This window comes from Bubalus bubalis, chromosome X (genome assembly GCF_019923935.1).
Source record: "Bubalus bubalis isolate 160015118507 breed Murrah chromosome X, NDDB_SH_1, whole genome shotgun sequence".
NCBI lineage: Eukaryota > Metazoa > Chordata > Mammalia > Artiodactyla > Bovidae > Bubalus > Bubalus bubalis.
The window spans coordinates 77,456,103-77,474,366 of record NC_059181.1 but is presented as its reverse complement, the minus strand read 5'-3'; positions in this window follow the sequence as shown (position 1 = coordinate 77,474,366).

The following is an 18,264-nucleotide window of genomic DNA, read 5'->3' as shown; positions in this document are numbered from 1 at the left end:
AATTGGAAAGTTTGATCAATAAAAAAGTGGGAAAAAATGAAATAAGCCATCTGAAAAAGGAAGCCATATGTGAATTATGGAGGAAATTAAAAATTGCACCATGCATAACTTTATGCCAACAATTTTCAGAATCTAACCAAAGCTTAATTTTGTGAAAATTATTAAGAATTAATATGGGATACACTTGCTGGCATAAAAGATTCTGGATAACCCATCAGAGACTTTAATTTTCAATAGATATCCTCTGTTTTGTCATGTATTGCTTGAATGATAAGATAGAGTTAAGGAGGACCTGACCATTGGCCCCTGAGTAAATGTCTTTGAAAAGTTGGTAAAGTATTGAATTGAGAGGATGCTTGCAAAAGCGATTTTTTTTTAAATAATCAGAAAGATGGAGACAAGATGGCAGAGTAGAAAGACTTGAGCTTATCTTGTCTCATTAAAACATCAAATTTACAAATAACTGCTGCACAACCATCTATAGAAGAAGACCATAACCAGTAAATATAGATACAGAATAAAGGTAGAATATCATCCACACACAATGACATCAAAACCAACAATCATGAGGAGAGTAAAAATGAAGGATATTGGAAATTCGTTGAAATTAAAAGAAAAACATCTTAAAATAATCTTGCATATGTATCAGTTCAGCTCAGTTCAGTTGCTCAGTTGTGACCCCATAGACTGCAGCATGCCAGGCTTCCCTGTCCATCACCAGCTCCTGCAGCTTACTCAAACTCATGTCCATGGAGTCGGTGATGCAATCCAACCATCTCACCCTCTGTTGTCCCCTTCTCCTCCTGCCTTCAATCTTTCCCAGCATCAGGATATTTTCCAGTGAGTCAGTTCTTCACATCAGGTGGCCAAAGTATTGGAGTTTCAGCTTCAGCAGTATTCCTTCCAATGAAAATTTCAGGACGGATTTCCTTTAGGATTGACTGGTTGGATCTCCTTGCAGTCCAAGGAACTCTCAAGAGTCTTCTACACCACAGTTCAAAATCATCAATTCTTCAGCACTCAGCTTGCTTTATAGTCCAACTCTCGCATCCATACATAACTACTGTAAATACTATAGCTTTGACTAGACAGACCTTTGTTGGCAAAGTAATGTCTCTGTCTTTTAATATGCTTTCTAGGTTAGTCATAGCTTTTCTTCCAAGACTCTTTTAATTTCATGGCTACAGTCACCATCTACAGTGATTTTGGAGCTCAAGTAAATAAAGACTGTCATTGTTTCCATTGTTTCCCCCTCTATTTGCCATGAAGTGATGGAACCAGATGTTGACTTCTCCTTTTATGGCTGTTAGATTTTGCCTTATATATTGAGGTCCTAGGATGTTTGGTGCATATGTATTGTGATATTTTCTTCATGGATTGATCAGTTAATCATTATGTAGTATCCTTCTTTGTGTCTTATAGCAGTCTTTATTTTAAATTTCATTTTGTCTAATATGAGTGCTGCTACTCCAACTTTCTTTTGATTTCCATTTGCACAGAATACATTTTTTTCTTGCCCTCATTTTCACTCTGTATATATCCCTTAATCTGAAGTGTGTCTCTTTTATAGAACATATATATGAATCCCTTTTTTAATATATACTAGCTAAATGGGTACCAAAAACAGATTTAAAAAAGGCACAAGACACAAAGAAAGACACTATATAATAATCAACTGTTCAATCCAAGAAAATATCACAAAACATATACAAAAAAATGAGTACTGATGACTGGGTTCTTAAAGGTACAAAACTGATAATACCAAATATCCAAAAGCAAAGATTAAAATTCTAGAGTAGAGGTTAAACTCTCAAAAATACAATATTACAAAAAGAAAACAAAGTTACAAAAATTATATATATATATATATATATACACACACACACACACACATATATATGAAGTTTGCTTTAAAAATAGGGTCTTTTTATTTTTATTTTTTTGCAAGGTAATAGTAGGTTATACAAATGAAAATTTAAGGAGTAACAGAGGACTTAAAAATATAAAAAAAAAATAAAAAAAATTTAAATGATAATAGTAAAAATATATCTAGGACTTTCTCTGGAGCTGTTGCAAACAGTGTGGGGTCATTTCATTTTCAGATAGTTCCTTGATCTGGCTTATACTTCTCAAGGTCTATAGGCCCTTTCCTATATAGTTGGTGCTAACTAGAGGTTTTAATCTATTGTCCCTGTCACTTTCAAAGTGGTTCCCTCTGTTTATTTTAGCTTCTACCTTTTGCTGGTCTCTTCAGTGTCTAATTTCCGCCCTGACACAAGGAGGGCAGTGGTGGTCACTTTTTTTAGGCTCACTTGTTTAGTCGTGCTGTGGGGAGAGAGGAACACTGCAAACAAATATCACTGTCGTGTGTGGGGAGTGCTCACAGTGTTTCCGCCACACTGGGTTTACCCCCGCTCATGGCATGTGCACTTTCCCAGTCTACACTGTTCCAGCTCTAGGTTGCTCTGCTGGGAACTGTCTGAGGCAGACCCTGGGTTGCATGCACTTCCCAGGTCTAAGCCACTCAGGTTCACGTTCTCGGGTATTCCACAAAGGCACAGACCTGGTTGGGCCTGTGTTTTGTGCCCGTCCCAGGTCCGAGCAGCTCAGGTGACCAGGGGCTTGGTGAGCACAGTTGCCCCCAGTTGGGGGCTGCATCTTATCACCTCCCCTGTCCCAGCTGCTCAGTTTTCTGGGTGTACAGTGGGAGCGCCTTCTCAGGTTTGCCGTGTGTCTCTTCTGGGGAGCTGATCTCTGGTTGTGACCCTCCTGGTGGATTTCAACCCTCCAGAATCCCAAGAAGTCTTGGTTAAGAACGAAGCCTGCTTGCAGTTTGGTAGAGAGTGCCTCTTTGGTGCCATGATTGCCCCCTTCTGGCTCTGGCTGCCCTCACCTGCCTATCTCTGGTGGGGGATGGGCAGGTCCACAGCCGGCTAGCTCTGCTCAGTCCTTTGTTCTGTCAGTGGTCCTGGCAGTGTCTTAGGTTAGGGCTTTTCATGGGATAGCTATCCCACAGTCTGGGTTACTATCTCAAGCTAGTTCCCTCAGATTACACTCGGGGCATTCAGGCCTGGTCCTTACCCTAAGCAATGCAGCCCACGCCTCCTGTCCAGCCACTGCTTGCTAGTAGTGGATGCGAGCATCTGGGCTGCTTCTCCACTGGGAGTTGCCATTAGGCACGTAATCTGTGGGGTTTAATTATTTATTTATTTATTTGTTTTTCCTCCCTGTTATGTTGCCCTCTGAGATTCCAAGGCTTGTCACAGGCCCGCCAGTGAGAGTGTTTCATGGTGTTTGGAAACTTCTCTCTTTTTTAACACTCCCTTTCCAGGATGGATCTCCATCCCTACCTCTTTTGTCTCTCTTTTTATCTTTTATATTTTGTCCTACCTCCTTTCAAAGACAATTGGCTGGCTTTCTGGGTGCCTGATGTCCTCTGCCAGCATTCAGAAGGTTTTTTTTTTGTGAAATTTGCTCAGTGTTCAAATGTTCTTTTGATGAATTTATGGGGGAGAAAGTGTTCTCCCCGTCTTATTCCTCCATAATCTTAGGACCGCCCCCCCCCCCGAAAGAATATTAAAAGCAGCAAGGGAAAAACAACAAGTAACATACAAGGGAAAACCCATATGATTAACAGTGGATCTTTCATCATAAACTCTGCAGGCCAGAAAGGAATGGTGAGATATATTTGAAGTACTGAAAGAGAAAAAGCTACAACCAAGGTTACTTTACCCAGCAAAGATCTCATTCAAAATTGATGGAGAAATCAAAAGCTTTACAGATAACCAAAAATTAAGAGAATTCAGCACCAACAAACAAGCCTAGCAACAAATGCTAAAGGGACTTATATAGCCAGTAAACACAAGAGAAAGGAAAGACCTAAGAAAACAAACCCCGAACAATCAAGAAAATGACAATAGGAACATATGAATCAATAATTACCTTAAATGTAAATGGATTAAATGCACCAGCCAAAAGATACAGACTGACTGAAGGGATACAAAAATAAGACATGTATGTATGTATGTATGTACACACACACACACACACACAAACACACATACAGACTGAAAGTAAAATAATGGAAAAAGATATTCCATGCAAATGGAAACCAAAAGAAAGCTTGTGTGGCAATCCTTATCTCAGACAAAATAGACATTAAAATAAAGAATATTATAAGATACAAAGAAGAACAATACATAATGATCAGAGGATCAATCCAAGAAGACATAACAATTATAAACATTTATACACCCAACAGAGGAGCATTTCAATACATAAGGGAAACACTAACAGCCACAAGAGGGGAAACTGACAGCAACACAATAATAGTAGAGGATTTTAACACCCAACTTATACCAATGGACAGATCATCAAAACAGAGAATCAATAATAAAATAGAAACCTTAAATGAAACATTAGACCAAATGAAGCTAATTGATAACTTCATGACTTTCCATCCAAATGCAGAGAATATAGTTTCTTCTAAAGTGCACATGGAACATCCTCCAGGATAGACCACGTCTTGGGCCACTAATCAAGACTCAGTAAATTTAAGAAAATTGGAATTGTGTCAAGCATCTTCTGTGACCACAATGCTATGAGCCTAGTTATCAACTACAGATAAAAGACTGCAAAAAAACACAAACTCGTGGAGGTGAAACAATTCATTACTAAATATCAAAGAGGTTACTGAAGAAATAAGGAAGGAAATAAAAAGATTCGTAGAAACAAATGGCAATGAAAACACGATGACCCAAAGCCTATGATATACAGCAAAAGCAGTTCTAAGAGGAAAGTTTATAGTGATAAAATCATGCCTAAAAAAAAAAAAAAGAAAAAGAAAAGCATTGAATAGACAACCTAACTCTACATCTGAAGCAGCTGGAAAAATAAGAAAAACAACAACAGCAAAAACAAAAAGTCAGTAGAAGGAAAGAAATCATAAAAGTCAGAATAGAAATAAATGAAAAAGAAATGAAGGAAACAATAGCAAAGATTAATAAAATTAAAAGCTGGTTCTTTGAGAAGATAAAAAAAAATGACAAATCACTAGCCAGACTCATCAAGAAAAAAAGGAGAAATATCAAATCAAGAAAATTAGAAATGAAAAAGGAGAGGTTCCAGCAGACAATATAGAAATACAATGGATAATAAGAGAATATTGTGAGCAACTATATGATAATAAAATGGACAACCTAGAGGAAATGGACAGATTCTTAGAAAAGGTCAACCTCCCATGACTGAACCAGGAAGAAATAGAAATTATGAACAACCCAATTAACAAACACTGAAATCAAAACAGTGATCAAAAATCTCCCAAAAAACAAAAGCCCAGGGTCATATGGCTTCAGAGTGTAATTTTAACAACATTTAGGGAAGAGCTAATGCCTATTTTTCTGAAACTCTTCCAAACTATTGCATAAGAAGTAAAACTTCCAATCTCATTCTACAAGGCCATGATCACCCTGATACCAAAACCAGGCAAAGACAACATGAAAAAAAGAAAATTGGAGGCAAATATCACTGATAAACATGGATGAAAAATCCTCAACAAATTTCTAGCAAACAGAATTCAACAACATAACAAAAAGCTCATTCACCATGATCAAGTCGGGTGCATTCCAGGGATGCAAGGATCCTTCAATGCAAATTGCATTGATTTGCAATATGCAAATCAATCAGTGTGATACACCATATTAACAAATTGAAAGATAAAAACAATATTATCATCTCAATAGATGCATAAAGAGCATTCAACAAAATCCAGAAACCATTTATTATATATATATATAAAAAAGCTTCAAAAAATGGGCATAGAAGGAACCCACATTCAACAAAGCAAAGGCCATATATGAAAAGCCCAGAGCAAACATTATTCTCAATGGTGCAAAACTAAAGCATTCCTTCTAAGATCAGGAATAAGACAAGGGTGCCCACTCTCACCACTATTATTCAACATAGTTTTGGAAGTTCTAGCTATGGCAATTAGAGAAGAAAAAGAAAAAAAAAAAGAATCCAGATTGGGAAAGAAGAAGCAAAACCCTCACTATTTGAAGATGACATGATATTATACACAGAAAACCCAAAAGAAACTATCAGAAAATTACTAAAGCTCATTAGTGAATTCATCAAAGTCACAGGACACAAGGTCAATACACAGAAATCACTTGAATTCCTATACACTAACAAAGAAAAACCAGAAAGAGAAATTAAGGAATCAATACCATTCACCATTACAACTATAAAAAATAAAATAAAATATCTAGGAATAAACTTAAATAAGGAGACAAAAGAGCTCTATAACAGAAATGATAAGACACTGATGAAAGAAATCAAAGATGACATAAGCAGATGGAGAGATATTCCATGTTCCTGGGTAGGAAGAATCAATATTCTGAAAATTAACTATACTACCGAATGCAATCTACAGATTTAATGCAATCCTTATCAAATTACAAATGACATTTTTTAACAGAACTAGAACAAAAAATTTCAAAATTCATATGGAAACCCAAAAGACCCTGAATAGCCAAAGTAGTCTTGAGAAAGAAGAATGGAGCTGGAGGAATCAACCTTCCAGATTTCAGACTATACTACAAAGCTACAGTCATCAAGACAGTATGGCACTGACACAAAAACGAAAATATAGACCATTGGGACAATGTAGAGAATCCAGAGATAAACCCACAAAATTATGGGTAACTTATTTTTGACACAAAAAGCAAGAATATACAATGAAGCAATGGTGGCCTCTTTAAAAAGTGGTGCTTGGAAAACTGGACAGCTACATGAAAAATGATGAATTTAGAACACTATCTAATGCTGTACACAATGATAAACTCAAAATGGATCAAAGATCTAAGTGTAAGACCAGAAACTATTAAACTCTTAGAGGAAAACATAGGCAGAACACTGGGTGACATAAATCAAAGCAAGATCTCCTATGACCCACCTCCTAGAGTAATGGAAATAAAAACAAAAATAAACAAGTGGGGCCTAATTAAACTTAAAAGCTCTTCTATGACCCACCTCCTAGAGTAATGGAAATAAAAACAAAAATAAACAAGTGGGGCCTAATTAAACTTAAAAGCTTTTGCACAGCAAAGGAACCTACAAACAAGGTGAAAAGACAACCCTCAGAATAGGAGAAAATAATAGCAAAAGAAACACCTGGCAAAGAATTAGTTTCCAAAATATATAAGCAGTTCAAAAAACTGAATACCAGAAAACAAGCCAATCAAAAAGTGAGAAAGGGACCTGAAGAGATATTTATCCAAATAAGACATACAGATGGCTAACAAGCACATGAAGATATGCTCAACATCACTCATTATTAGAGAAATGCAAATCAAAACTACAATAAGATGCTACCTCACACCAGTCAGAATAGCCATCATCAAAAAGTCTACAAACAATAAATGCTGGAGAGAAAATGAAGAAAAGGGGACAGTCTTGCATTGCTGGTGTGAATGTAAACTGATATAGCCTCTATGGAAGACAGTATTGAGATTCCTTTAAAAGCTAGGAAGAAAACCATCAACAGATCAGTCGCTCAGCTGTGTCCGACTCTTTGCGACCCCGTGAATCGCAGCAGGCCAGGCCTCCCTGTCCATCACTAACTCCCGGAGTTCACTCAGACTCACGTCCATCGAGTCAGTGATGCCATTCAGCCATCTCATCCTCTGTCGTCCCCTTCTCCTCTTGCCCCCAATCCCTTCCAGCATCAGAGTCTTTTCCAATGAGTCAACTCTTCGTATGAGGTGGCCAAAGTACTGGAGTTTCAGCTTTAGCATCATTCCTTCCAAAGAAATTCCAGGGCTGATCTCCTTAAGAATGGACTGGTTGGATCTCCTTGCAGTCCAAGAGACTCTCAAGAGTCTTCTCCAACACCACAGTACAAAAGCATCAATTCTTCGGTGCTCAGCCTTCTTCACAGTCCAACTCTCACATCCATGCATGACCACAGGAAAAACTATAGCCTTGACTAGACGAATTTTGTTGGCAAAGTAATGTCTCTGCTTTTGAATATGCTATCTAGGTTGGTCATAACTTTCCTTCCAAGGAGTAAGCCTCTTTTAATTTCATGGCTGCAGTCACCATCTGCAGTGATTTTGGAGCTCAGAAAAATAAAGTCTCACACTGTTTCCACTGTTTCCCCATCTATTTCCCATGAAGTGATGGGACCGGATGCCATGATCTTCGTTTTCTTAATGTTGAGCTTTAAGCCAACTTTTTCACTCTCCATTTTCACCTTCATCAAGAGGCTTTTTAGTTCCTCTTCACTTTCTGCTGTAAGGGTGGTGTCATCTGCATATCTGAGGTTATTGATATTTCTCCTGGCAATCTTGATTCCAGCTTGTGTTTCTTCCAGTCCAGCGTTTCTCATGATGTACTCTGCATATAAGTTAAGTAAGCAGGGTGACAATATACAGCCTTGATGTCCTCCTTTTCCTATTTGGAACCAGTCTGCTGTTCCATGCCCAGTTCTAACTGTTGCTTCCTGACCTGTATACAGGTTTCTCAAGAGGCAGGTCAGGTGGTCTGGTATTCCCATCTCTTTCAGAATTTTCCACAGTTTATTGTGATCCACACAGTCAAAGGCTTTGGCATAGTCAATAAAGCAGAAATAGATGTTTTTCTGGAACTCTCTTGTTTTTTCCATGATCCAGCAGATGTTGGCAATTTGATCTCTGGTTCCTCTGCCTTTTCTAAAACTACCGTATGACCCAGCAATCCCATTCCTAGGCATATACTCTGAGGAAACCTAAGTTGCAAAGGGAACATCTACCCCACTGTTCATCACAGCACTATTTACAATAACTAGAACATGAAAGCTGCTTAGATGTCCATCAACAGATGAGTGGATAAAGAAGCTGTGGTATATATGATGGAATACTACTCAGCCATGAAAAAGGTATACACTTGACTCCATTCTAATAAGGTGGATGAACCTAGAGCCTTTTATAAAGAGGAAATTATAAAGAGGATAGTAAGTCAGAAATAGAAATATAAATATCATATACTGACACATATTTATGGAATCTAAAAATATTTTACTGATGAATTTGTTTTCAGGGCAGCAGTGGAGAAACAGACATACAGAACAGACCTATGGACATCGGGAAAGGAGAGGAGGGAGAAGGGAGATGTATGAAGACAGTTACAGAAATTTAGAATACCATATGTAAAATAGACAGTCAATGGGAATTTGCTGTATGACTCAGGGAACTAAAACAGGTGCTCCAGACAGACTGAAGGGTGGGATGGGGAGGGATGGGAGGGAGGTCTGGGAGGGAGGGGACATGGGTATACCTATGGTTGATTCTTATTGAAAACAGAAAACCCCAAAATTCTGTAAATCCATTATCCTTCAATTAAAATGAATTAAAAAGGAACCAATAGTAGAGATTAATGAAACTAAAATGTGTTCATAGAAAACATAAATTGATAGATTTTTAGCCATATTCATCAAGAGAAAAAGGGAGAGGTCTCATATCAATAATATTTGAAATGAAAAATAAGATGCCACAATGGACACCACAGAAGTACAAAGGATGATGAGAGAAGACTGCAAGTAATTATATGCAAATATGGACAACCAAGAAGAAAGAGAAAAATTCTTAGAAAGGCACAACGTTCCAAGACTGAACCAGGAAAATATAAATAATATGAACAGACCAATCACAATTACTAAAATTGAAACTGTGATTCTAAAACCTCCCAACAAAGTCCAGGGCCAGATGCCTTCTTAGGTGAATTCTATCAAACCTGTAGCTAGCACTTATTCTTCTGAAGAATGTCAAAATTTGCATAGAGAGGAACACTTCCAATCTCATTCTATGAGGATACCATTACCCTGATGCCCAAACCAGGCAAAGATGCCGCACAAAAAGAAAATTACAGGCCAACATCACTGCATTGCTGATGAACACAGATGCAAAAATCCTCAAAAATACTAGCAAAAGGAGTTCAACAAAACACTTAAATTATCAAACACCACAACGAAGTGGGATTTATCCCAGGGATGCAAGTATTTTTCAGAATCTGTAAATCAATCAGTGTGACACATCATATTAACAAATTGAAAAATAAAAACCATATGATCATTAGACCACCAGGGAATTTAGGTCAAAAGGTCATTGGATAGAGTACTCTGTTGAGGAGGTTAAGTGGAGGTTCAAGAGGGAGGGGTCATATATATATATATATACTTATGGCTGATTCATGTTGTTGTACAGCAGAATCCAATACAATATTATAAAGTAATTATTCTCCAGTTAAAATAAATTTTTAAAAACACTGAAAGAAAAAAAAAACATTATCAATTCCATAGGTACTGACAAAAAACAACAATTTATGACACACAAAAAAACCTCTTCATAAAGTGGGCATAGAGGGAACATGACTTAATATAATGAAGGTCACACATGACAAAGCAAAAGCTAATATCACAGTCAATGTACACTAACAATGAAAGATTAGAAAGAGAAGTAAAGAAAAAATCCTATTTACCATTACATAAAAAGAAGAAATACCTAGGAATAAATTATACATCAGTTCAGTTCAGTTCGGTCATTCAGTCGTGTCCGACTCTGCAACCCCATGGACTGCAGCACGCCAGGCCTCCCTGTCCATCACCAACTCCTGGAGTTCACTCAAACTCACATCCATCAAGTTGGTGATGCCATCCAGCCATTTCATCCTCTGTCGTCCCCTTTTCCTCCTGCCCCCAATCCCTCCCAGCATCAGAGTCTTTTCCAATGAGTCAACTCTTTGACTTTTTACCAATGGCATTTTTTTCACGTAAGTAGAAGAAAAAAAGTTTTAATTTGTATGGAAACACAATAGACCCCAAATAGCAATGCAACCTTGAAAAGGAAAACTGAAGTTGGAAGAAGCAGGTTCCCTGACTTCAGAGTATACTACAAATTCAGTCATCAAAACAGTGTAGTACTGACACAAAAACAGAAATACAGATCAATGGAACAGGATAGAAAGCCCAGAAATAAACCCACACAACTATGATCTCTTAATCTACAACAAAGGAGGCAAGACTACACAATGTTGTGAAAACCATCTCTTCAACAAATTGTGGCCATAAAACTGGACAGCTACATGTAAAAAATGAAACTAAAACACTCTCTAACACTATACACAAAAAATCAAAATGATTAAAGACCTAAATATAAAATTGGATACTATAAAATTGTTAGATGAAAACATAGTCAGGACACTGACATAAATTGCAACATTATCATTCTGGATCTACCTTCTAGATTAATGAAAATAAAAACAAAAATAAACAAGTTAAATGCAATTAAACTTAAAAGTTTTTTCACAGCAAAGGAAACTTTAAGCAAAGTGAAAAGACAACCCACAGAATAGGAGAGAACATTTGCAATGATGATACTGACAAATGGTTAATCTCTAAAATACACAAACAGCTCATACAGCCCAATATCAATAAAAACCAAACAACTCAATCAAAAATCGGTGGGAAATATATAAATAAACATTTCTTCCAGGAAGACGTTCAGAAAGACCACAAGTACATAAACAGATGCTCAACATTAATTATTAGAGAAATGCAAGTCAAAACTACAATAAGGAATCACCTTGCATCAGTCAGAATGACCACCATCAAAAAGCCTACAAAGAATAAATGCTGGAGACTGTGTGAAAAAAAAAAAAAGGAACTCTCTACACTACTGGTAGAAATGTATATTTGTATAGTGACTATGGAGAACAGTCTGGAGGTGCCTTAAAAAAAACTAAAAATAGAGCTATTATATGAGGCAGCATTCCCATTCCTGGGCCTATATCTGGAGAAAGCCATAATTTGAAAAGATTTATGCACCTCAGTGTTCATTGCAGCACTATTTATAATAGGCAAGACATGGAAGCAACCTAAATGTCCATCAATGTATAAAGTGATAAAAAGATGTGGTACATATATATAAAATGGGGAATATTACTCAGCCACTAGAAAGAATGAAATGATACCATTTGCATCAACATGGATGAATACAGAGACTATCATATGAAGAGATGTAAGTCAAAGAGAAAGGCAAATATCATATGATATCACTAATATGTGAAATAAAAAAAAGATGCAAATACACTTATTTACAAAACAGAAAAGGACTGACAGACTTTGAAAACAAATGTATTGTTATCAATAAATTTGATAGAAGAGTGGAGGGAAGGGATAAATTTACAGTTTTGGATTAATATGCATACTACTATAAGTAAAATAGATAATCAACAAGGACACATTGTATAGTACAGGGGCTTGTACTCAGTATTCTGTAATAGACTAATTGGGAAAAGAATCTGAAAAAGAATAGATACATGTATATGTCAAACTGAGTCACTTTGCTCTACACCTGAAACTAACCTGACATTATAAATCAATTATAACCATATATAAATTAAACATTTAAAGAATGTATTACCAAAGTAATAATTCAAATCATTATATTTGGGAGTAACAGGCAAGTTTGGCCTTAGAGTAAAATATGAAGCAGGACAAAGGCTAACAGAGTTTTTGCAAGAGAATGCACTGGTTATAGCAAACATCTCATCCAATAACACAAGAGACGAGTCTACACATGGACATCACGAGATGTCCATGGACAACAATACTGAAATCAGATTGATTATATTTTTTGAAGCTGAAGATGGAGAAGCTCTATAGAGTCAGGAAAAACAAGAGGATGGGAGGAGAAGGGGATGACAGAGGATGCGATGGTCGGATGGCATCACTGACTCAATGCACCTGAGTTTGATCAAACTCTGGGAGTTAGTGAAGGACATCGAAGCCAGGTATGCTGCAGCTCATAGGGTCACAAAGAGTCAGACGGGACTTAGGGACTGAGCAACATGCTTGTTACTAAATATTGGCTATTTCCTTATGCTGTACAATATGTCCTTGTAGTTTTTTAATTTTATACAGACCAATTTGTACCTCTTGATCCTCTACCTCTTTCTTGCCCCTCCACGTTCTCCTCACTGGTAACCTCTAGTTTTTGTCAGTATTTATTAGTGTGTGTGTGTGTATATATATATATATATATATATATAAAATTATTTTTTGTTTGTGATACGATACTGCATTAGATATTCTCTGTCATATTTCACTAAGCATAGTAACACTAAGAACACTGGAGTGCATGCATCTTTTTAATGTTTTTGTTTTCTTCAGATATATAAAAAGAAATGGATTTCATAGAAAATGTGGCAGTTCTATTATTAATGTGTGAGAAAATTCTATAGTATTTTCAACAGTGGCTATACCAATTAACATGCCCATCAACAGTGTAGTAGAGTTCCCTTTACTTCACATCCTTGGCAAGATGTTTTATTTGTATAAACTTTCTGATGCTAGTAATTTTGAGAGGGGTGAGGTGATATCTCATTGTGGTTTTTATTTGCATTTCTCTGATGGTTAGTGATGTTGAGTGTCCTTTTATGAACTTATTGGCTTTCTGTATATAGTCTTTGGAAAAACTCAGGTCATTTCTGGTTTTCTGCTCATTTTTAATCAAGTTGTTTGATTTTTTGATGTGGAGTTGTGTCAGATATTTAGATACTTTAGATGTTAACCCCTGTTCGGTCATACCATTAACACATATTTTCTCCCATTCCTTCTGTCAACAGTTTCCTTTGCTATGCAAAAGCTTTTAGCTTTAATTGCTGTTGTTGTTCAATTGCTAAGTCATGTCTCAGTTTTTGCAATCCCATGGATCACAGCACATCAGGTTCCTCTATCTTCCACTGTCTCCTGGAGTTTGCTCAAATTCATTTCCATTGAGTAGGTGATTCTGTGTAACCACCTTATCCTCTGGCATTCACTTCTCCTTTTGTGTTCAATCTTTCCCAGCATCAGTGTCTTTCCTAATGAGTTGGCTCCTCACATCAGGTGGTCAAGGTATTAGAGCTTCAGCTTCAGCAAGTCCTTCCAATGAATATTCAGGATTGATTTCCTTTAGGATTGACTGGTTTGATCTCCTCAATGTCCAAGGAAATCTCAAGATTCTTCTCTAGCACCACAATTCAAAAGTTCTCAGCCTCCTTTATGGACCTAATCTCATATCTGTACATTACTACTGGAAAAAACTGTACCCTTGACTATACATACCTTTGTAGGCAAGGTGATGTCTCTGCATTTTACTATATTGTCTAAGTTTGTCAAAGTTTTCCTTCCTAATTTCATGGCTGCAGTCATTGTCTGCAGTGATTTTGGAGCCTGAGAAAACAAAATCTTTACTTTTCATAAAATCTTCATGTTTGCACATTTTCCCCTTCTATTCCCATGTACAGAGGAGCCTGGTGGACTACAGTCCAAAGGGTCACAAAGAGTTCAACATGAGTGAGTGACTAAGCACACACAGACTAGGTTTGTCATAACTTTTCTTCCAAAGAGCAAGTGTGTTCATTTCAGGGGTACATTCATCATCCACAGCGATTTTGCAGCCCAAGAAAATAAAATTTGCCACTGTTTCCACTTTTTTCCCATCTATTTCTCATGAAATGATGGAACCAGATTGCATGATCTTAGTTTATTGAACGCTGAGTTTTAAGCCAGCCTTTTCACTTTCCTCTTCCACATTCAAGAATAGGTTCTTTAACTCATCTTCACTTTCTGCCATTAGAGTGGTATCATCTGCATATCTGAGATTATTGATATTTCCCCCCAGCAATCGTGAATCCAGATTGTGATTCATGCAGCCCAGGATTTCACATGATGCATTTTGCATATAATTTAAATAAGTAGGGTGACAATACCCAGCCTTGTTGTACCACTTTCCAAATTTTCAACAAGTCCATTCTTTCATGTCCAGTTATAACTGCTGCTTCCTGACCTGAATACAGGTTTCTCAGGAACAGATAAGGTTGTTTGGCACTCCCATCTCTTGAAGAATTTTCCACAGTTTGTTGTGATTCATATAGTCAAAGGTTTAGTGTAGTCACTGGAGCAGAAGTAGATTTTTTTTTTTTTTTTTGTGGAAGTCCCTTGCTTTTTCCATGATCCAACGAATGTTGGCAATTCGCTCTCTTGTTACCTCTGCCTTTTCTAAATCTAGCTTGAACATCTGGAAGGTCTCAGTTCATGTACTGTTGAATCCTACCTTGAAGGATTTTGAGCATTATCTTGCTAGCATGTGAAATGAGTGCAATTGTGCAGTAGTTTGAGTATACTTTGGCATTGCCTTTCTTTGGGATTGGAATGAAAACGGAAATTTGCTTGCATATTTAGTGCAGCACTTTGATAGCATTATCTGTTAGGAGTTGAAATATCTCAGCTGGAATTCCATCACCTCCGCTAGCTTTGTTGGTAGTAATGCTTTCTAAGGCCCACTTGACTTCACACTCCAGGATGTTTGGCTCTAGGTGAGTGATCACATAATCAACATTATCCAGGTAATTAAGATATTTTCTGTATAGTTCTTTTGTGTATTCTTGCCACCTCTTCTTAGTCTTTTATACTTCTCTTATGTACTTACCATTTCTGTACCTTATTATGCCCATCCTTAGATGAAATGTTCCCTTGATGTCTATATTTTCTTGAAGAGATCTTTATTAGTTCCCATTCTATTGTTTCCTCTAATTCTTTGCATTGTTCAGTTAAGAAGGCATTCTTATCTCTTCTTCCTCTTCTCTGGAACTCTGCATTTGGTTGGGATATCTTTCCCTTTCTCCCTTGACTTTCACTTTTCTTCTTTCCTTAGCTATTTGTAAAGCCTCCTCAGAGAACCACTTTGCCTTCTTGCATTTCTTTTTCTTTTGGGTGATTTTGGTCACTGCCTTCTATACAATGTTACAAATCTCCATCCATAGTACTTCAGAAATACTTCAGTACTTCTGACTACCATCTGGATTTCAATATTTACCATCTGGTCATGTCCATGTGTAGAGTCGTTTCTTGTGTTGTTGGAAGAGGATGTTTGCTATGACCAACGCATTCTCTTGAAAAAATTCTATACCACCTTTAAGACTTAAAAAGTACAATGAATTTATGTAAATATTTCAAATACAAAAATAGCATTATGGTAAAATGAAACTAGCTAAAGACCAGTCCCAAAATGTTTTTGCTATCTTTATTTTAGATATTATTGCTTCTATAATAAAAATACTTTGAGGTAGAAATTGGAATTGCATTTCACATGTCATTTTCACCATTAATTTTGTAACTTTTGAATAAAAGGCTATTAATTTGCTGATTTATGATATGCATTCCTTTAATAATGTTTAAATTATGCTCTGTCTTTAATTATCCCTTTGTTATACCCACTTGCTAACACACTTCACATGATAATATATCTTTAGTTTTATAACTCAATCACTGATAAAATACTATAGTTTTAGTGTAACTATGCTTTATAGCACACTGTTGGAATTCACCTGTTCTGTCAAGTAAGGGCTATGTAGATTTGCTTAAAACACACTGTTATTGATTAACTTTTAACCCAGTTATGTTTAATATGGAGGCCACTAAGTGGTAGTGTAGCAATGTTTTTATGCATATCATTGGTATCATTTAATCCACTTCATATTTTGTTTCCTTTAAGAATTTCCGAGTTCTCTACTAATAATACTTTTAAATTAGTAAGTTAATGGTAATGCTACTCTTGATTTGTATTTTTGATTTTTGGTTCAAGTATGTGGAAACAGGCATGGGACTTTCTGTAATAATGTACCTAAGCTACTATATCAGCTTTATACGGACTAAGAGGCTAGTCAATCTGGTTTGCCAACTCTTCTTTATAACTTTAGCATGATAATGAGATAATTAATTTCATTTTTTTAATTTATTTGTTTTAATTGGAGGCTAATTATTTTGCAATATTGTAGTGGTTTTTGCCATACATTGACATGAATCAGCCATGGGTGTACCTGTGTTCCCCATCCTGAATCCCCCTTCCACCTGCCTCTCCATCCCATCCCTCAGAGTCATCTCAGTTCACCAGCCCTGAGCACCCTGTCTCATGCATTGGACCTGGACTGGTGATCTGTTTTACATATGATAATATACATGTTTTAATGCTATTCTCTCAAATCATCCCACCCTCGCCTTCTCCCACAGAGTCCCAAAGACTGTTCTTTACATCTGTGTCTCTTTTGCTGTCTCGCATATAGGGTCATCATTACCATCTTTCTAAACTTTATATATATATATATATATATATATATATATATATATGCTTTAGTACCCTGTATTGGTGGAGAAGGAAATGGCAACCCACTCCAGTATTCTTGCCTAGAGAATCCTGTGGACAAAGGAGCCTGGTGAGCTTCTGTCCATAGGCTTGCACAGAGTCAGACACAACTGAAGCAACTTAGCATGCATGCATGCATTGGAGAAAGAACTAGCAACTCACTCCTGTATTCTTGCCTGGAGAAACTCAGGGACAGAGGAGCCTGGTGGGCTGCCATCTATGGGGTTGCACAGAGTCAGACATGACTGAAGAGACTTAGCAACAACAATAGCAGCATACTATATTGATATTTTTCTTTCTGACTTCCTTCAGTCTGTGTAATAGGCTCCAGTTTCATCCCTCATTAGAACTAATTCAAATGCATTCTTTTTAATGGCTGGGTAATATTCCATTGTGTATATGTACCATATTTCTTATCCATTAGTCTGCCAATGGACATCTAGGTTGCTTCCATGTCCTGGCTATTGTAAAGAGTGCTGGGATGAACATTGGGGTACACATGTCTCTTTAAATTCTGGTTTCCTCAGTGTGCATGCCCCTGAAGTGGGATTGCTGGGTTGTATGGCAGCTCTATTTCCAGTTTTTTAAGGAATTGCCACACTGTTCTCCATAGTGGCTGTACTAGTTCACATTTCCACCAACAGTGTAAGAGGGTTTCCTTTTCACTGCACCCTCTCCAGCATTTATTGTTTGTACACTTTTTGATAGCAGCCATTCTGACCAGCGTGAGATGGTACCTCATTGTGGTTTTGATTTACATTCTTGTAAAAGAATGAAACTAGAACACTTTCTCACACCATACACAAAAATAAACTCAAAATGAATTAAAGAGATAATTAATTTTAAACTGGTTTTGTTGTTGTTCTAGAGTTGTAACCTAGAACAGTTGTAAACTAGTTATTGCTTCAGATAGTAGAATCCATATCCATATGTATGGTAATCAGAAGACGGCCAGAATTCAGTACTTTGTTCATTAGACGACAGTACTTCTAAAAATGCTTACTATACACTTCACTAAATTTCATGATCTGTACTATTGATC